The sequence below is a fragment of the Nanorana parkeri genome, unplaced genomic scaffold, assembly GCF_000935625.1.
Source record: "Nanorana parkeri isolate BGI_ZX_2015 unplaced genomic scaffold, ASM93562v1 scaffold870, whole genome shotgun sequence".
Taxonomy (NCBI): domain Eukaryota; kingdom Metazoa; phylum Chordata; class Amphibia; order Anura; family Dicroglossidae; genus Nanorana; species Nanorana parkeri.
In genome coordinates, this window is record NW_017307138.1 from 115,179 (window position 1) to 138,278 (window position 23,100).

Genomic DNA, 23,100 nt, shown 5'->3' on the forward strand with positions numbered 1-23,100 from the left:
GAGTCAGGGTCACAAGCCGAAGTTGGTAGCAGCCAGTCAGAGGTACAGGGCAGAAAGCAGAATTCAGAGTCCAGTAGGCAGGCCGAGGTCACAATGGGCAGGCAGAGATCAAGAGCAAAGTCAGAAGGCAGCCTGGGTCATTCACTGGTGTCAGGTGTGTCCACGGGCAAGTAGCACAGAGGGAATCCGCTGGCAGGAAGCAGCCGGAAAAGTCCGAAGGCAAGGTAACAAGGGGCAATCCAAAGGGGTAGTCGAGTGCAATCCAAGGTCGAGGCAGGCAGCAAAGGGTCAGAGGAGATAGTCGGTCCAAGGTCGGTACACGGGAAGTCAACAGAGGGTTCAGGAAACTGGCAGCAAAGCACATAGGAGGGGAGCTTCGTATGTCACACCATGAGGTGGAATAACTCAGCAATAAGCCAGGGCTCTGGCCATGTTTTTATAGCCAGGGGGTGTGAGTCCGCCCCCTGGTCACCGAGGCAACCAGGAGGCTTCCTTCCCCGAGAGCAAATGGCAGGCGAGAGGCGGTATGTGTGGGCTGGGGAACCTCTCCCGGCAAGGCCCACACCTGAGGCCTAAACAGGCGCATGCGCGCTATACACGCATTCCGGGATGCATGCACAGGCTGTGTACTGCGCACGCGCACCCGCCGTGTGGCTCGCACATGCGAAGTGGCAGTTGGAGCCCCCGTGGTTCTGCCAGGCTGAAGAGAGGCCTGCACCCTACGCCGTACCCTCTGACCCCGTGGGGAGGTGGCGCCCCTGCCATCCTGACAACTGGTAGGCAGAATAATATATCAGGTGATCGAGAACAAGCTGATGACTCAGAATTTTGACCATATGACATGCCTGTTTATATAGGCCATTTGGCATGCGCGTCTGCATGTTCATTTTCACTTACCTGCAATTCTATGAACAGGACCATTGGCAATAGCATGTGCACATGCTTAAACCTGATTTTCTGGAATGCAATGGACTTTACTTACAGGTTACTCGCTGATGGTTGATGTATGCCACTGCTGAGGCTTTGTCCATCTGAATCCAGATTAGATGACCTTCCAGTAGGGTGTCCAGCCTTGCAAGGACAACTAAGTTGCACAGAGTGCCAGAGGCAAGATTCCTCTGGCACTGAGAAGCTGTCTAAGGATCCTCTCCAGCTGGGATCTGTTTTTAGGATCTTCCAAGATAGCAGAAGGAAGGATTTTACCAACTTCACAGATGGTTTCCTGAGCCATTAGGTGTGTAAACCCCCAGCACTTGATACATTACACCCTCTCAACCCCCTGTACTGTATAGATTGCATAGACCTGCCTTCTGTACATTACATTTATATTTTGTCGAATGGAGGGGTAGCGGCAGGGCCACACACTGCTCAAATTCAAACAGCAACTGTGTGTCATTTCAATTTCCTTGATTCCCTATGTGCCTCTCAAGGTATGCTTTAGTCCAGTGGTTCTCAACCTGTGTTCCCTCAGGACCCACATTTGTCCTTGGTCATAAAGTCACGACCCAAGTCTGCACGGCATTGCGGTATCGCACATTCCTGTGCAGGCAATTGAACTGTGGGCAAGAAATTTGTTTGGGGTGCCATTTAAATGCATGGCAACGCAATGCACCTCCCGCACCAGAATGCATAGTAGGTGTGATTGCGTTGGGCAGTGTGTTAATTGCATAGGACTATTCAATGAATGCACTGTACTAGTGTGAATGAGCCCTCAAAAACACTGACAGACACATACAACCACAATCTTACACAGTCACAGACATTCTCACACACATATACACTCCAAAAAGTGCCAGAATGTGACGTCACTCTGGTCCAGGCACCTCTACAGGACTTGTGAGGGAGCTGTAAGCAATGCATCTCCAATTGCAGCCCCAGTGGAGCTCCCATAGTCCCATCCCCTCCCTCAAGCCGACACTCTGCACCAGGCAGCATATTTTGAATAGCTGCTTGGCGTGAAAACTGACAGTGCTGCGCTAGGGGTAGGCTGAACATGGGGTCGCGACCCACCAGTTGAGAACCAAAGCTTTAGTCATTCTCACTTTTTCTCACACTCACTGCTTAACTGTAAATAGGTAGATTACTTGTTGTAGGTATTGTTAACACTTTACATACATAAAAACACAATTTTGCCTAAGTTCTGGTCTATCTTAACCTAAGTTATATGTGTACAAACTAATCAATCTCAGGAATGACTTATTGGTGTAAGACCTCAGTCACTAGAAGCATTTATCTCTGGAGGCGGATTCTTGCCGCAGCCATCACAGGTGGCTCCAGACAGCTGCAGTCATTCAGCATGTACAAAGTAATAACAGGCTGGCAACGGCCACAGCTGTTCACCTGTGCTCAGAGGTAAACCAATTACTTACAGAGACCCAGTAAAACAAAATGTCAGCAGTTGGAGCTTTCTTGCCCTGGAACTGTTAGTGAATTGTAAGTTGAAAAAAAACAGAAAAAGAGTTACTGCTCTCTTTGCCCTTTGGATCCAACACATTACACCGCTTCACAGAGACAGCTTAATTGAAAACACCAGGTTAAAACCATGGGTACTCAACAATCAACTTCTGAAAACATGGGTGGTTCAAATGGCCAGAAGTGACCAGGTCATTGTCGGTGGAAGCAAGGACTAACTGAGGTGGAACAAGGTGCCTTTTGTGAATAGGAACACTGGTGGGAAGCTACCTCACATGAAAAGATGGTAACAGAGCATGGTCTTCCTAGCTGACACCTGAATGTAAACAAAGGGGCAGGGTACACCCAGTGACTAAAGCCCTCTCCTTTATTTACATTGTGCTGTGGGGCCCAAAGCTGTTATTCAACAGCAATAGTTTCCTGTCAGGTGCAGACATGTCTATCGAGAATCTGCATTGCTGGATGACATGATAATGGATAGGCTGTATGAGACTTTTTCTGGGACTTGTCAAATGTGTGTTTTACACTCGCACTTTTTTCTGTCAAAGAGTAGGGGTACCCCTTACTCATTAATATAGGGTGGGGTATCATCTGGGAGCCCCATTATTCATTGTGGCTGAAGACCCCTACAAACATGAGGCCAGGGTTGTGGTGAACCGGCCCTTCTGCTCATCAATATGGGAACAAGGTGCTTTGCCAGGGGGGTTCCAAGGTACCCCCCCCCCCCTTTTTGGGGGCATGATCGGGGTGGAGTCTTGATTATCTAACATGTTGGGTGGAGCTTGAACTGCAAGTTTGTTGATCACGTGGATGTGTGGTGTGAAACATTGGGACAAACCTATGAAAATTGGATCACGTCACAAGAGTCCCTTGTTTCTACAAGGGACTCTTAATATAATAACTTGTTGATGGACACTTTTTTGTATTTGCTGTTTAAATATGGTGTATATATTTTAAAACACTTTTTTCTATAGCACAGCACTATTATTTTTTTAGAGTGTATTTTCACATTTATGTGTCAGCAGCTAGTTAAATATTTACAATTAGATCAGAACGGACACTTATAACAACAACAAACTTTTATTCATGTCAGAAATTCTGGGCTATCCTGTCAATGTAACCATTCCAGTTCTTATCATGGACTACAAAATAATTAGTGTCTATTATGTATAGACAAGGAGAATGGGTGGATTTCAGTGGTTTACAAAAGATAACCGGGCAGGGCTGATAACATATAGTCCACAAAAATGCTGTGTGTTATCAGCCCACAATAGGACATCGGAGTTTAGTGCATTTCTGGCAGATCAACAGGTATTTTTATGAACTTGCTGGGTCATTAACCCCTTCATGACTGAGCTAGTTTTCAGGTTCTGTTCATAAATGACTGACACACTTTTTACATTTTTGTTGTGTGATTCTTCCACGGCAGTAATATACTTTCTTACTAAATGTACCCACACATATTATATATAGTTTTTTTATAGGACAGATATGTGATATAATTATATAGCCCTATGTGGCATTCATTAATGACTGGTAACCGCTGAGAATCAGCTGTTACCAGCATTACAAAGCCTGATATAACTCGTCACGTACAGTGTATGTGGCCAGTCATATAGGCACAAAGTGCCGGGACGTACACTGTACATCTCCCATCACGAAGGGGTTAAAGGGATAACACCTGGGAAAATTTGCATGGATTGCAGAAATGTACTGGATATTTTTTTGTTTTGTCATGATATACACTTTAAACTTTGGTCTTAGATACGGTCCAAAATGAACATGGTAAATAAAGTCATGTGAGGATCATACTGTGCTTAGAAACCTATGCATATTTAATTCTGCTATTAGCTGCATACCACTTCAGTTACAATATAAGTGGGATTGCGGCAATGGTTTAAATTAACTACTGATGAAAAAATGTATGCATCCTCTGTAACTGTTTGATAGAAATCAATATAGGTCATTAATTCTGTAGTGTTTACACAAAACAGTCACATTTGTGCCATTTCACAAAATCGATCATCACAGCATTCAGAGAAGTCAATTAAATCTTGGGTAAAATAAGATTTTTATTTCAAACAATACTGGCTGTAAATTATTCATGTACAGTAGTTAGCCCTTACATTGTAACCAAATGCAAGTTAAATTGATATGTATGAATGAATGTAACTTTGCCCCAAACAATATTTTGGTTAAAAAAAGTTTTAAAAAGAGAGAAAACAATCCATGCCTTGTACAGAGTAACTAAAGATAACAATTATCCAAAACTGATTTACAGTAAACTCCCCATTATCCGGCATTCAAAACATATGTCTTCATTTTTGTTTTGTGCCGGTGGCTTGATGCACACTAATAAATTTAGTTAGCAACGAAATGTATTTAGTTGGTAACAAAATTCTTTGTTTATGTAAAGAGATCAACCTTAAAGCGTAAAAAAAAAAAAAAAGTAATGGAGTGCCTACATGCACAGTATTGAATCACTTGTACTAGGCCCTATTTTGAACAGGACCCACAACAACTAATTTAAAATCAATACATCTACATTAGAGGACCTACATTATAGCAGTACATATGTGCACAGCATAGCATTTAATCACTTGTACTAGGCCCTATTATGGCATATATATTTCACTGTGAAAGATCCCCAAACTATTGTGGTGAGTAAGTGTGCACCCTTTAACCAGGCTTCTTTGTCAACAGGACCCACACCAGCTATTTTGAATCAAGAAATCACAGAAGAGTATCGTTTTTTCACTGTCAACAGCCCCCAAATATTGTAGTGGGTAGGTGCACAGTCTTTAAATACTTTGACTGGAACACTTTGGCAGCAGGAACCCACCAGAGCCATTTTCGAATCAAGAAATAAAATGAAAGAATCTATTTAATTTGCTGAAAGAAGCCCCCAAAATATTAAGTGAGTAGGTAAACAGTCTTTAAACAATGCAACTAGGCCACTTTATCAACAGGACCCACACCAGCCATTTTAAATCAAATAATAAAAATAATGTGTGTATTGATCCCCCTGTATAAAGCCCCCAAAATATTGCAGGGAGTAGGTGCACAGTCTTTAAACACTTTGACTAGGCCACTGTGTTACTAGGACCACATCAGCCAATTTTAAATCATGAAATCAACATTATTTATTTATTCCGCTGAAAAAGCCCCAAAAAATTCAATTAAACACTCTGACTAGGCCACTTTTTCAACAGACTCAAATCTACATTACAATATATTTATTTCACTATAAAAAGCCCCCTAAATAATGTAGTGAGTATGTGGACGGTATTGAAACCCTTTTACTAAACACCACAAATCCCATTTTTTTTAACTTAGAGAACTATGGGGTCAGGGCTTTTCCCCATAGTTCTCCTAAGGGTCACGGGAGAACACAAACTAGCGTTCTCCCGTGACCCAAAGCTCAGTATACTGCGAGCTACGGCTCGCGATATACTGAGACGCCGCAGCCTGGACGGATCCCGACAATACTGTCTGGATCCACCCAGCTGCGGGATTGACAGCTGGCTCTGCCTATCCAGAGGCAGAGCCAGCTGTGCCTGCCCCCTCCCCCGTCCGTTTCGCCAGTCAGTGCTGGAGGATCGGACAGGGGAGTGGGGAATCCCTGCAGGAAGCCGTGAGTGACAGTCACAGCTCTCTGCAGGGATAGATCGAGAAGTGAGCCAGCAATGGTATGTGTTCGCTCACTTCCCAATATACTGAGCCGACCTGTGACAGTTTCATTGTTACAGGTCGGCTCAGATTATGAGGCTGAGTGAAAATCACTCGCCTCATAATTCTCCTTTAACTGAAAGAAAAAAATATGAAAACAAAGAAGTGCCCAGCAGCTGAAGTTGTTGCTGACACACACACACACACACGCCGTATATCTCCATGGAAAAACATGATATGATATCTCTCAAATCTGCTCCGGGAGTGTACAAAATACAGTGGGAGAAATGTATGGGGCTGACAGAATCTGGAGTAGTTGCCCTTAGTAACCAATCAGCAGCTCTCTTCAGTTAAGTTTAGAAATTTTAAGATAAAAGTGATTGGTTGCCATGGGCAACTGCTTCAGATTTTGTCTGCTCCAGTTTTGTTAAATTCCCCTCACTGTTTAACATCAGGTTTCTCACCTGGGGTGTCAACATCACACAGCATATCTGGACTGTTTTGTCCAATAATGTGACCCATGCCCTTTTTTGAAACTGCTGCTTAAATCAGGATTAGGAATTTCCATAACACATCTATCCATACTGAAGCTGGCCATACACGTTACAATTTGATTGTACTATCTGCTTTACGCTGGCCACAATCAGGTGATGTAAGGGCTTACTTTAATAATCCATCTAATTTGTAACCCATTTTGCACAATATATTGATTGGTAGATCTAAAGCTCCAACTCCAACAGTGTATGTTGTTTTGTTGCACAAAGTTTCCCACTGAAGCCTATGGAACCAAAAAGCACTGTAACCTGCCAAAAAGTAGCTTATGTACTTTTTCCAGCGGCCGATGTTTAGTATACCTGCAGCTGAAAGATCTGCTTTTAGTGGAACCCTCTGGCTTTTTTTTTATGCATGAAGATCTATATGACAATACAAACGTTGCTTGGCTTAAGCTCCTCAAACTAGTGGATTTAGAAACAAAAACAACAGTGAAAAGGCATAATATAGAGGTATCAATTTTAATATCAGCACACAATCTACTAAAACAGGAGGTGAAAGAGCAAGGTTGTCTGAGTCCTTGGCACACTGCCATTCGTAACCGTCTGCTGAAAGTCTTTCATTGCTGCTTAACAGAAAGCTGGGACTTATACTGTTTGTTCAAGGGCACTGCAAGTTGTTGTCATGGTTTACTCTTTCTTATTATCTATATTGTGACAAGCTAGAGTTCTGTCACTGTACAGAGGTGCAGGTTAAGCATGGTTTGGTATGGAAGGAGTCACTGACCAGGTGTGAGAACGTTTGGCAGATGGGTGTTACACCACAAAAGGCAATCACTAGGTCTTTGCAGGACACCCTCCCTGACCAGGGGAGTGATGCTGCAGGGGCAGCAGCATGTATACAGACACACTATAAGACAGGCAACCCAACAGATCGTCACCTGCTTTCTTCCACTTATCAACCTATTATTTTTAGAAGATAGAGAGGGTTGGAATGTTTTACAGGGTATTAAATCTTTGCTTTAAACATTTGAGGTGGTTTTTAGCAGTCAGGTGATGGACCCCAGGGTGCTGTGGGACTCTTCATTGAGAACTAGTATGTTGCAAGGTTCTTGCCTCTAAGCCTCAGCGCTCTCTGTAGCAGTGTCGGGCGGTGAAAAACGGATGGGTCATTTCAAGCCTATTTCATATTCATCTAAGGGACACTAATGTGTATATTGTGAGGGCTCCTAAAGGGCTAATTTTAAGCAAAAAGTCAAGGAAAAAACTGTAAGAGGAAGAATTTGCACAAATTTACCCTCCTCCCTCTAAAGTGTTTTCATTACACAAATGGGAAAAAGAAAGGAACATCGCAAAGAAGAGGATGATGATAGGAGGCAGTTTTGATTGATTCATCATACATTTATAGGGTTATTTACAAAAGAGTGAGGAGTTTGGAGAAGGCAGGAGAAGTGAACACTCTAGGCCAAAATAGCAGATTTGGAAAAATACTACAATTCAGCTCACTTTCTAGTTCAGCTATGTTGTCCTAGATCAGTGGTTCTCAACCTGTGTAACCTCGGGACCCACATGTTTCCTTGGTCATTAAGGCGTGACCCAAAAATGATTTCATTTATGAAACATTTTAATTTATTACACAAAACAACTTGTGCAGTATTCAGCAATATATATTTTGCTGAAAGTAAATTAATTAAAAAAAATTTAAAAGTTTATAAAGAATAATCACTTATCCTGCCTTCTGTAGACTCTTCACCCTTTTGTGAATAACCCTGACAGTAATTGGCTTCAAGCTTTATTACACACTAAAGTGCGATGGGCAAAAAGCATCATAAACATTGATCAGTGTTATTCTCTTACCTTGACTCCATCTGGAAAGCTTATAGGATATGTGGGGAAACTTCTTAGTTAAAGTATGATGAGCAATTCCGCCAATGTATGTCTGTCTGGCCCAATCTCACTTGGAGGCTTTGAGACAAAGGTGTGTAAATGTGTGTCATGAACACAAGGGGTGGGCTGTACTTGAATCAATGGAGCATTTATCATTTCAGTCGAGCGTAGCCTCAGGAAGAGTCGGGGGCCAGGGTTCAATCAAAACAGCCTTTTCTGGTCCTTTAACAATGCACAATGTAAATGAGGATCAATGTGGTGTTTCCAGGATGAGTATTCTAGGTGCAGGGGAAACCACCTCATCAGTAGATGCTTCAAAAAAGAAAATGGGGGGGAAACAGAAGCTGTATTATGGGGCTGAGGAAGGAGATGAGCCCAGTGAGTATAAGGGTGCTTTATTGAGTGATGGTTTTATGTATGGTTTTGTTATTCCCTGTGACCCCTTCCCTCTTCTTTCATTTCCCTGAAGTGGTATGCTAAAATTACACAAGGAAGTTTCCCTGGGTCATATGTTGGCCCCCATTCCTGAAACTGCAATAACAAACTTGATTGTTTCACCTTTGAGTGTAGTCTCGAAGAAGGATGCTGGCAAATGTATAATTCCCAAAAGGGGGTTCAGTCAATGATGGAATAGATAAAGAGTTAAAGACTGTTTCTTATACCCCATTTAACATGACGCTGAAGCTGGTAAAAGCAGAAGGCATTGGTGGCCTGATGGCAAAAACAGACACTGAGACGATGTTTCTCCTGCCCATGCATCCGAAGAGATTGCATCTATTGGGGTGTTATTTTGATGGTACTTGTTACATTGAAAGGTGCCTTCCAATGTGCTTTGTGACTTCAGGTACTTATTTTTAATTTTTCATCTCATTCCTGGAATGGGTTGTGAGTGAACAAATTAATTGTTGATCCACAGTTCATTGCATTAAAGACTTTGGACTCTGCATTGGACAAGGTAGCTCTGGACCTCAAGGAAGATCTAAGGCTTTAGCGGTAATTTTTTCAGTACATTTTTCAGTACTTTTTAAAGGCTTTTGTTACTGGTAACCCATACAATACAATGTAAACTATGAGCTGTTCACATGTGTGGCAAGTCCCTCATGGTCTACTTTGGAAGAGGATATTGTGCAACTGCATAGCCTCAGAGTTGAACCAGTACGGTACTCATAAGGAACCTGGCTTTTCTAGATTTTTTCCCTCTAGTGGCTGGGGTAAAAACAAAAACAAAGCCACCTGTTTCCATTTATACAACACAGCTAAGGTTTAAGCAGTCAATTTGTTGACATCTTATTTGCCAGAAGTTATTACATTGCTATCACAGTTCATTCTTTCCTGCTTACATTTCAATGTTATATAGGGCTGTTCATGTACCTGGTCAGCTTAATGGAATTGCCGATTCTCTTTCTTGCTTTAAGTGGAGATGCTTTAGAACATCAGAGTCACAGGCATAGGTTGAACAGTGCCCCAGAATGCCTTTGGACCCTGGTTTAGCAGGTATGTGGGTGCTTGCGAGGCATTCCTTGGCCCCAGTGACATTAGCTACGTATGAGACATTTTGGAATTCATGGTGCAGAACTTGGGATGGCTGGTCTTGTTGTCAACAAGTAACTTGATTTTCTTGTTCATCTGTGGTCTTTTAGAACAATGTGAGTCTCTAGCATATATTGATAGGAGACTGGCAGCTCTCTAATTTCTCTTTAAAGAGGAACTTTACCCACTAATAAAATGTGTCCCAAAACAGTCACTTTTAAGGTATATCAACTGTCAAGGTTGCCAGTGTGCCCATTTCATCTCTCAACCAAACTTTCAAGTCCTCAAATGATTAGTGTCATAGCTGATCACATGTGCAGCACCATGACAACTGCAATACAAACAGAGGCTAAGAGAGCACCTTCATTGGCTATAAAGTATATGAGGTTGTAGTTCCACTTTAAACTTAGGAAACGGTCAGATTTCATTAAGTCCTTTGCAATATAGCAGGCTTTAAAGGGGTCAAGGAGGATGCACAAAAGGGAGGACAGAGACCTACCCTGGGATATATTACCTAACATTATTTCTGTTCTTTCTTTTGTAAGTCAGCATATGACGTGTCACTGTTTTTTTGCACATACTCATTAGCCTTTTTGGTAGCATCTGGGTAAACAAGTTAGCGAGTCCAAACAGGCCACCTGGAGCACTGCAAACGCAGGCTGTGCATCTGAGTGAGGATGGTTTGTAGATTTTTTTGCCGTCTTCAAAATCGGATCAATCAGGGCATCCATATTTATCCATCTGTTTGAATTGGTGCACAGTGGCAATCTTTACTGCATACATGGTCGGGGGACCACTTATGGAAGGTGCCTTGCTCATACATGCAGATGGATAGTCACTTTTGCGTTTCAATTTACAAACATCCTGCGGAGATGTTTGTCAGTTTATGTCCATTGGTATTAAAATACGAGACTCATTCCTCTTGGATTGGGGAAGCTAGGGAGGCAGCCAGGTTAGGTATGTCTCATGCTATGGTTCAAAGGATTGGTAGGTGAGAATCAGTTTGATATCTTTTATACATATGCCTGCACAGAGCAGAACTTGTAGCTGTTTCAAAGGTAAGTTCAGAGGAGTTAGCACGGGTTTTGTTTCAACGTATGGGAGACAGCAGATGTTTCTGGATTAGTAAAATATGTTGGTTAGTTTGTTTTGATTCCTACTTACAGTTGAAAAGTGTTACCAGGAGTGTTCTTGAACCACTTTTTTTATTTTCTGAGTGGCTCAACTGAGATGAGTTGGAGTGGCCTCCAACTGGGTTTCTCACCATGCACAGTTAAGCTAACATGACTTGGGTTCAGGGTAATTCTATGAAGCCAGATTATTCTAGTGCTGTTTAATTATATGGTGTTGGAGAGGCCTCTGGATGTCCTTCATGCACGGAGCAATGATTTGGGAGTCTACCATATGAGGGCCTTTATGAGAGCAATTCACCATGCCTTGTTAAATATTATGGCTACTTGCTCAGAAGTTATTTTTAGCTGAACAGAAATTATTTAGAACATGCATGGGGAATGCCCTGAAACTCCTTGTGAAGGGGTATACAGGTATGTATAGAAACCGACTACAGCAAAAATGACATTTACAAAGAAAAAGATGCTGCTTAAATTGCTGGCAAATGACAACTCCCAGCTGCTTTCTTCTGTTTGTAAACAAAGCAGCAGCAGATTCCCTTCATCTATAGTAGACCCTTATCCTAGATGAGGGTCTTCTATAGATGTTAAGAGGAGACTGCCCGGGATCCCCAAAAATTCATAGCATGTCCTTCGGTTCTGGTATGATTTAAAGGGGGAACTCTAAACAAAAACAATGAAAGAAAATTATGTGTGGTCCGCCCCAAAATCCAATACTAGACCAGTATCTAAGGAGCAGCCTCACAGGCCAGGAAAGGCTGTACCAAGCCACATGCCCCCAACATGAGGGGCAGGTGCCATATTGATGAGGACAAGGGTCACATCCCTACAAGCCTGGCCCTGTAGTTGACGGGGTCTGTAGGCAGGGGATAAGTGGAATCTGGAAGACCCCTTTAAGAATACAGGAGGCACCAGATGCCATGCCCCCCGCACCACCACCACATGAATAAGGGGTACATATTACCCCTATTCATTCACTAAAGAAGTAAAAGCATAAGTAAATACCACCTATACATTTGACAAGTCCTTTATTAAACAATAAAGAAAAAAGAAAGTCCCACACTGAGTATCCAACATCAATCATGTTGTAAATCAATGCAGATCCTTGTCAAATCACAGTGAAGGACGCCCACCGACTGTCAAAAAAAACACCTGCTGTCCATTTACACCTGACATGAGGATATCACAGAATATCAGCTTCAGGCCCTGTAACAGAATGTAAACAAAGTCAAAGGGAAGGGGTATAGCCAGTGATGTCAATGACCAAAAGTGGACAGGTCTATTTTTGGTCAATAACATCACTGAGTATACCTGCTTCTTTGTTTACATTTGGCTGTCAGCTAGAGGGAGCTGTCATTCTGCACACTTTTTTTTTTTTTTTTTTTTAATTGAACCCATTTTTTTTATATAAGCTGAAATCCCTGTATTACTGAATACTACTAGCACTGTACAAGTAAGACACATTTGTCTCTCCTTCACAAAGCTTTCAGCTATCCTTCACTAACCTCAACAAACACTGACAAAAGAAGGATGGGAAAGCTAACTTTCATAGTGAGGGGGCTGGCACATTTTCAAAACCTCATTATGAGCCATAGTTTTTCTCCTGACCAGAGTTCTGGGAGAATTTGCACATACTGTAAGTGCGCCTTTTGAGCAAACAGTGAACATGCAAAGTTCAACGCGAACCCAACCCGACAGCGAACGCGAACCTCATTCCTAATGACAAGTCAATTGATAAAGCATGCATCAAAGTCAATAAGGCAATACCAACATTTGTGAAAGAACACAATGGCTTAGTTGCTCATGTTGATTTGGAGAGTAAGCACTTTCATTTTTGGTTTGGACACGTTGACCTTTTACAGAAATTAATGAAGTGGGCAATTTTGTGGTGGTGGTCAGGGAAGTGATAAGGGGTCATTGTGGTGGTTTCCTTTTGTAGTTTGAGCTGGCTAGTGGCTGATGGAGTGGCATTATCTATGGATTAATTCCTAGAGACAGTGCAATTCTGCTTTGGCCACTTTGTTGTGTGGCTGAGCATTGAATGAACTTCATAACTTTAGAGCAGGGGTGGCAAACACAAGGCCCGCGGGCCGAAATTATTACTTAAATTATTATTAAAACCAGTAGCAACTGAATGCAGAGGCAACTATTTATGATAATAAAGAGTAGATGCATAGTCCTATACAACCGGCCCTTTGAGGGTAACCATACTGCTGATGCGGCCCCCGATGAATTTGAGTTTGCCACCCCTGCTTTAGAGTTTGCTGCGTGGTAGAGTTAGTGAAGTGCCACTCACTAGGGCAGGGGGCTTTGTTATTTTGTATACTCAAATGTTTATTCAGACAAGTGCACTGTTTGTAATCTGTGGCCAAAAAATATTACAGCATCAACCCGGTCAAAGAATTTGTCTTTTGTTTCATATACAGTTAAGAATCAAGTTAAGAATCCTGTTACCACAATATAAGCAGAAGCACAAGACATAAACAAAAAATACCCATCAATTATATTTTCTGTCTCCCAACCACAAAAACACACTAACAACACACATACAGAAGCGGTCACAGTGTATTCTGACTTGTGGGTAGAATGTAATAACACTTTATTACAAGCTCAGAAAATGCAAATGACAGCATTCCTTTATTTCAAAGTGAAAAGAAATCTCTAGCCTCTTCTTTCTGTCTGATGTTATTTTTAAACACTAGCCATCAGCATATAGCCGCTGTTTAGAATGGAAAAAAACATACAATTTTAAGGCTTTCAAAGGTTGCTTGGTCTACCTACAAAGCACCACACACAGAGGTAACTAGCAGTGCACAAGGCATTCATTTACTGTATTAAGAACATGACTTACATTCTATAATAAACCAGTGCAAGCTTTAGAAAAAAAATTACAATTAGAATAGTCTGGCCAAAGTAAAGGGTTTTTGAAGGCGATATCCTTTCTCGTCATCTTAAGATTTACAGTGTTTATTTCCCTTTATTGCTAGAATTTTATACTCAATAGATGCTTCCCTTGGTACTCTGATTGAATGCATACTAATCTGGTAATTTAGAGATCAAACTCATTTGCAGTCGCAAACATCAGTGATATCCTAAATTCCAAACATTATGGCACATAAAATAGTTAATGTCAAAGCCGAGGCTCTTACAACTTTTTAACAAGCTAGCACTTATGGTGTCCCCACACTGCAATTATTCAAAAATCAGATTTTTTTTAATTACAACTGGATAGTTGAAAGATTGAGCCATGGGTCTCTCAACCTTTAGGGCCCATTTAGATCTATGCATTTGTGTAGAGGTGCTTTTTCAGTAGCATTAGGCAGGTGCATTGCTATGAGTGAAAGAGCATTTGCTTTGTGTGTCTTTTGTGTTAGGATTGAGTGAAAGAGCATTTACTTTGTGTGTCTTTTGTGTTAGGATTTGGAGTGGATAGCTAAATGCATGTTGGAGTGGATAGCTATATGCATGTTTATGTGTTGCCATTGACTGCTATGGGCTTCCCAGCACACAATTATGCAGAAAAAATGTGCATGTTTTATTTTAAAAATGTGCTGCACTGCAGTGCAGAGCAGAGATGCGACTCAAGTACTACTTTTAGTATGGGGAATTTGGACATACGTGTTTCAGTTCAAACAAAACAGTGTAAATCGCCCCTGAATCAAAAAGGAACCGATCAGACATCATGCCCACATTTATAAGCCACTCCACACCAGAAGATGCCTTCCAATGCCGTGATATCACCACATTTGCAGCAATGAAACACTGTTGTGGAAGACATTCTGATGTGGACACTGGCAGCACTGATAACCAGGCAACCCACAACAACACTAATATGAATCCTATTTTAAGCGAAAGATATAAAAATATGATCATATGTCATTATTGCACATCGAGCACACATCGAAATTGATAGCAAATTGTCTGTAATATGGTGGGAAATTATACCACACCCAACATTTCTCCTGGAAATAGCAAAACAAAAACCTTATTACATATAAAATAAGAGATTTTCTCCAGTCTTGAGTAACGCTAGAGGGAAACACAGATATAAAACAACAGTTTGAAGACTTACAAATGTAAAACAAAAATAAATCTTATTTACCTAAAACTAGAGGTGCACAGAAATAGAAATTTAAAAATCGAAATTTTAACCCCTTTGTGACTGACGACGTACAGTGTACGTCGCCAGCATCGGGGCTGTACATAACATTGCAACAGAGTATGTTTACTATAACCACAATCATGAATGAACAGGAGGTGATGTAGATCACTTCCCATTCATTCATAATTGAGGATATAGTCAACATGCCATATTCTCAATTATTTACAAACTCAGCGATCACTGATCGCTGATTGTTTGCTCTCGCTCTCCTCTATGACACGCGGTCACAGGAGGCTGAGCGAGCGGAGCAGGGAGGAGAGCACAGCCTCCGCCCCCACACCACTCTGCCGGACTGTGATAGGCGGCTGAGCGGTATGGGAGGAGAGACACCGGCCGCTCAGAGCGCACTCCTCCCGCATCGCTCGGCTGTCACTTTCTCTCCCCCCCCCCCGCTGGGACACAGAGCAGCGCTCAGCGGGGAGGAAAGAAACCAGGGATGTGCCGATGTATCGGCAGGAAAATGGCACTTTTGGCATTTAGCTAACAGTGCCATTTTCGGCCGATATGTTTCGGCGGGCGATATACCGGTGCATCCCTACCTAAAACCACTCTAGCTTGGCTTTAAGTCTCGCGGTTCAGGATTAACTCAGAAAGAAAATATGGGAACAGGGTTCAACCGCACTATTTGGCCAATTGAGGCATAGGGCTTTAGTTGAAGAGTTTATATGAGAGAAAGATGTAGTCTTCTGTATGCTTTTTGGGAAGGGGAATGGAATAATAGATGTAATCTATGATCTGTAACAGTAATTTTCTCCATATAGCAAATAAAAGGATCTGAGATAATTATCTTTTAAAGAAGACGTCTCACCTTGTATTATTTTCACCGTCACCTAACTGTGTGCAGTAGAATTTGAGACACAGACTTTGACAGCTCAATCCTCTTCATTAATAACTAATTCTGCAAAGAGATGGCCTCTTGATTGACAGCTCTTATCTCACTGTCCCTGCACTTTCCCAAAACAAAACAGTTCCACAGCAATAAAAACTGACAGCGGTCCTATATTTTTTCTATTCATCGCCAAACTAGGAAAAAAAGTTGTGTCTAATGCATGTGTTGTGTATAGCCTGAATAAATCTAGTAGCATTTTTTATGTTTCTTAAACAATACATTTCATAAAGATGTCTGGCCAGGTAAAGTGCACAAAAAGGCATAACAAAGATGGGCACCACAACATGTCAACAGCCTTGCCATCCTAGGCCATGGTCTCTGTTGCTTGTCTGACTATGGACTCTATAGATAGTCATTTTTCTCACTTTTCGAATAAAAAAAATTAACTATTACTACAGTCCTTGCACACACAGTTGACATTTTGCTCTAATTCTGAGAAATAGGCATACCTTTAGCAAGTTAATGAGACACTTAATGCATATGAATATCTAAGAACTGTGGTGTGTGTGTAGTGCTTTATTATTTAAATGTTTAGTGATAAAAAGCAAAAATTACATTCAGAATTGTGAGAGTCCTAGCAATTTTATTTCTATAGTAAACCAATAAGATGCTATTCTTTTTGAAAATAAACTACTCATTTACGCATGAATACTAGTTGGCTCTGTTGTTTTCATTGTATTCCATACAGTGCAATCATGCTTACTTAAAGTGTTAATAAACCCTTCATATAAAACATATTTGGCAGAAAACATCTGCACTTTCACTTCACACCTTTCCATGTCTGCCTTCTGTTTGTAGCCTCTCGCTTCTAACCTCATGTGGAAATATTGGTCTCCTTGGTTTCCATTTGTAGTGGCTTCAAATCCTTCCTGGATCTCCTGGAACCATTACTAGCTTGCTCCCGTCTGGGACTACAGCCTAGTGTGCAGGTGATACATGCACAGGCAGCTCAGAAAAACTGTGCCACTCCTCAGCTCCTCCTCCAATGTGATGGACAGGCAGTGAGACAGCGCTGGCCCCGGGTAATATAAATTGTATATATATTTATATATTAGCATTCTAAATAGTAAAAACGGACATTTCCCATATGTATTTGATTGTTTTGGGGCACTCTCTACAGGAAGTTCAGGGAAGCTGCTTAAGTGAGAGGGAGCAAGCTGGTTTTAGAAGAACACATCATAAGTAAGGACATAGAAAGAAACCTTACTATGCAGGTTAACATAGTTTACGTGAATACGCAAATGAAAAAAGGGGTGGGTTTAATACTACTTTAATTTACTTGATGTTTGGCAGGTTTGACCCCTGTCTTGACTACAGTAATTTTTGTTTTTGCTGACTTTTGTATGTTGTTGTCTAATTAATCAAGCGTGTCATTGCTTTTTGCAGAATAGAGGGTTTTTTTAAAATTATATGCGGGGCAGAAGGTGGCATAAGAAGGGTGTGGAGTGTTATGATAGCCCCCTCCATACAAATCAGCAAAGGGTTACATTAAACATCCTACATTATACCAGAGATGGCTAATGTTTTTGAACCCGAGTACCCAAACTGTAATGCAAAATCAATGTATTTATCTCAAAGTGCCAACACTGAAAAGTACTGTGTTTTAGTTTGGGCCCTGGGGTTTACCAAATGTTCACCATCATTGCCTTAGGCAAAATAGTGAAACACACATATTCAAACATTTATTTACTCAATAAAACACACACATCACACACTCATGAAAAAAAACACATAGCACACGTTCTAAAACACACTTTACACACACATTAAAACACACACATCACACACGCATTAAGGGCAGGTTCACACCATTTTCCAGACCAGATGTGCCGCAGTTCCTGTGCAATCCAGACCAGACAAAAAGAGACATGCAGTATTTTTCTGGTCTGGTCTGGAACAGACTGCGCTGGTGTGAACAGAGGCCAAAAATGGCATAGGGATACATTAGGATGCATTTTGGGTCCGAAAACAATCCGGTCTGGAGATTATTTGGATGTGGTGTGAATGGGCCCCAACACACACATCAGACACGCATTAAAACACACACATCACACACGCATTAACAAAAAACACACACACATCACATACATATCAAACACTCATTAAAAAAACACGCACGCACACACACACATTACACACACATTACACACGTAATGAAACACACAACACACACATAAAAAAACACATAAGAAACACACATGTAATGAAACACACACATCACACACATATCACACACATATCACACGCACTGATTAAAAAAATACACACATTAAAAAACACACACTTATTAAAAGCACACACATATATTCATTAAAAGCACACATCACACACAACAATTAACACAAAAAGAATTAAAAAATTGCCCCCTCTCCTGCTTACCGGTTTTGCAGGGAGGGGGCTGCATCTCTGGGGTCCAGTGGGGTACTTGGGGATTATCCTGGTGGTCCACTGGAGGATCAGTGTGATCTGCATATCTGGCTGATACAGACCATACTAAATCACTCCTGCATGTGAGCAACGGCATGACAAGGGAGCGATTAGTATGGTCTGCATCAATCATACTGATCCTCTACTGGACCATCATGAGATGAATTTAATTTAATATATCGCTGGTTCGGGAGTGTGCGGGCCCAGCAACCGGCACCTAAGACTTGCGTACCACCAGAGGGGCTCCTGCGTGCCCTCTGTGGCACGCATCCCATAGGTTCGCCATCACTGCCCTATACCTCGTGACACCAACAGTGCAGCTGGCTGCCATCTATGCCCTATCCCAGTGACACTAACAATGATCCCTATAGGTGGCAAGCAGATACACTGTCACTTTAATGGTGGATAGGTAGGAGCTATGTGCACTGTGTGTACACCATTTAAGTGACACTGACAGTGTACCTGGCTGGCACCTACCTACCTCCCACCATTTTGGTGAATCTTCTAGTGTACCTTGCTACCACCAGGTAAGTGACCTATTACCCTGCATTCCTTGATGGCCAGCCCAGACCCTCCACTTGCCCACTAGGACCACTGCCTGGGCTATACAGCAAGCCTCCCTTATCTGCTGAGTGCTTACCTTTCTGCTGGCAGTGCCCCCTGATCTCTCCCAAATCAAGAAGGGCCGCTGGTTGCTATGCTCCAAGAGACCTTCAGCCATCATCCTCAATTCCATTCTGCTCCCATGTAGTGCCCCTCTCCTCCCTCCAGGCAGCCAGTCAGTGCTGAGAGCAGAGACCAGCATGATATCACGCACACTGCTGTGTTTACAAAAACTGCGGGCCAGCAATGACCCAGCAAACAGTTTAAAAGTCTGGCATTACCGAGCTAATTCAGCAAAATTTCTATGTATGCTAATAGGGATACAACAATAATGAAAAACTTTTAGCAAAAAGAGGGAAGGGTAAAACCTCTGTCAGTCTTTTTTTTTTACTGCTGTCTATACTACCACATAAGGTTTCTCCTCATTTGGGCTGGAGTTACACTTAGAAAATTCTTAGAGTGTGTGAGGGGAATTTATCAAAAATGGAGCAGGCAAAATCTGGAGCAGCTGTGCATGGCAACCAATCAGCTTCTCTCTTTCATTTTCACATCTCACTATCCCTTTAGACATTTGGAAGCAGACACCATCGACCACCACCACCTAAAAAACAAATGATATACTAAAGAAATGTGGTGGCTGTTTTATGCTGCAAACCTGCTGTGGGTAGTAATCAAGTGAAATATGTTGACCAACCCAACCATATTTTGCCTCTTATCCATTTAGAGCAGGCAGAGCAATGAAAAATTAATTATTTTCATAATGGGCTCTATAGCACTTTGCAAATTGCCTCTTGACAACTGAGATATATAGTGCACAATGCAATCTCAGGTTTAAAATCTAAAAAAAAAGTAGCCAGTGTTGCTTCTTTGTTATATTAATATCTTTGACATGTGGGAAATGAAGCCTTTTCAGGCCTAATCTGGTATTTAAGCTGCCTGTTTTATGGATAAGACTAAACAAAAGCTCCTAAGCAAGCTGGCTCTATTGATGACTTCAGGTCACTTTAGTTACAGAGAAAAAGGCTATGGCATCTTAGGCAATAACATGAGTCTCGGGCAGTGCAAAGAGTTTAACTGTGCCTGGGAGGGAAGACTTCAAGACAAAGGGTTGAGAAAGGAATAGAGAATGAGGGGAGAAATGTCAACACAAAAGAAACAGAATGAAGAGGAAAGAAAAGAAAAGTGATAAAGCTATTAAAATAACTCAGAAGTATATATGAAAAAGGGAATTATTGACAAGAAGTCATGCTTGAATTCAGAAGCCAGTCAGTCCAGTCTATTTTACTGGTCAGCCTTTATCTCTATCTTTGCATATGGCATCTGATATGTGCAAATCACACAGAGGGGAGTTCCAACCTAGCAGGCTCAGATGGCTCTGTACATTACCCCACTAGGTTGTAAAGAACAAGCAGTGTTGGTAACTGAAGAAAGTAGATATCAGCTAGCTGTACATGTATGATGGGGCCACTAAATAACATTTCCTTTGAAAGATTGTTGCACAAATAATATTTATGTCAAAGTTTTTGTGTAGGATAATAAAGAAGATAAAAGAGAGCCCAGGAACCCAACATTGCTCCTGGGATCTTTTTTATCCCAGCTATCAGGCTCATTAACACCCCTACTAATCAGGACTCTTGCAGAGGCCAGTCAGTGGCACAGACTGATTCCTTTACAAACATGATCATTCTTTTATGTTTTATTCTTTTATCATTCATGTGCGCTAAATTAGCGTTAGGATTAGAATTAATAAATCTAACAACATTTGTTTGTTGGGAAATGAAACACAATGCTATGCAGCTCCATTTGTGTTCATTTGTTTTATCATTTTGCATCACAGGTTCTCAATCTGTGTTACATGTAGGCCAGAAAATGTTGTGTGTAATAAGGTGAAAGTATAACTAAAGGCAAAACTTTTTTTTTTTTATTTGGATAGAGTGGTGAGGGAATAGACTTATAGAACGATCAGTGTGTTATTGCTGTCTGTGTCCCTATTAAAGGGATTCACTCTCTCTAACTGTCCTGTTTACCACTGTCACCAGCAATGAAAGTAAAGGTAGATCCAAAATTCTGAGTTGCAACCACAAAAGGAATAAGGGGGAAATCTTCCATTGGGGACACGTGTTCCCATGACAACTCTCATAAGGGGATTTCTCTCACAATAGAAATATACCATATTAATGCCTTTTGAGTCTACAAGAGGAGAAGTGAAGGGAAATCTCTCAAATGAGACACAGATGGCAAAAAAAACTGACAAAGTTTTAAATTTTAAAGTTACTTATGCTATACCAGATTAAAAGCAAAGCAAACAAATCGAAATTCAGTGTGAGTCAAACTGTTTAATTCACTTGAAAAATACATATATGAAATATGTTCCACCTGCCAAAGGATTGCTAATAGTCTTCTGATCCACACACCCCTGACACACAACTTAGCTAAAAGGGTGACACCATTATTTTCCACTGGCAGTTTTCTATGTCACATGCCTGCTTATTGCACTATGAACATCATCACTCAACTGAGATCATCAGTGTGTTCTCCTATTTCTCTAAAGTGCCAAAACAATTCCATCCTCCATCCATCCAAGCAATAAATTATGACTAGCTTACGTTACATATCCTTGGCCCATAATTTCCGCTGCACATGTAAATATGACAATATTCGATAAACACAGATTTCAGGTCGTTATATTTATGCAGTAATTTAAAATGGAAATAATATATATGTTTTAATATTTGCTGGAGTTCTGCTTTAACATTGATGCAGCAAGGAAACCACAAAAACAACTGATTATTACATACCCCTGTCACTTCGTAGAACTGAAACCAAATATTTTGTTTTTAGTTTGGATAGAGTAAGGGAAAGTTACAATCCATGTCAGCTTTTTATTTTTCAATCCAAGTCAGATTCGGGGGAAGTTCCCTTCACTTCCTGTCTGATAGCCACAGGAAGTGAGCAGAAATTCCTCCAAAATTAGGGAAATCCCTGGTGCTTAGCAGGGTCACCAGAACTACTGTCCCCATTGGAAGGTTTCCCATCTATTCCCATACCTCACAACTTTCTTAGATAAGAAAGAGGGACACCTTCCAGTACAATGTATTTAGGCAATGGATACCCCCTTCCATACCCCAGTTATGCAAACCATTAAGAATTTATATACCAGAAATAACTGGTAAAACCTACAACTGTTGTTTTTTTTCTTCACTATTTCTTTTTTTATCATACTGACTTTTTTAAATAGTAAACAGGATAATTATAAGATAAGGTTTTAGTGTAGAACATCACTTTTGTTAGGTAAATAGAACATTTTCATTGATATCTGTACACACGACCAAAAGGAGGGACTACTGAGGAGGGGGATTAGGGACAGGGGGAGTAGGTTCCAAATGAGAGACAGTCAATCTAAATGAGGGACAGTTGGGAGATACGTTTTCCTGTTCCGATAACAATCCAAAATTTTGAATTTTCACTTTCAGTGATAATGGTAACCAAGTCAAATAGTGAGGGTGTATCTCCATAATGAGGACACAGACAAGAATAAAAAGCAGACATATATTCTAAATTCCTTTCTACTCTAAAACTAAATTAAACGTTTTGGCTTCAGTTGCACTTTAAGGAGTTAATACAGGGGTAGCCAAACTCCGGCCCTCCAGCTGTGGTAAAACTACAAATCCCATGATGCATCTCTCTCTGGGAGTCATGTCTGTGGCTCTGAGAATCCTGCAATGCCTCATGGGATTTGTAGTTCCACCACAGCTGGAGGGCCGGAGTTTGGCTACCCCTGAGTTAATATATAATATACGTAAATAAACCAATTAACATAATATTGCTTATTTTTTATTATCTAAAAAGTGTTCTGTCAGTCTCCAGGTTAACAATATTAACAGAGATATGCTGCCTTAG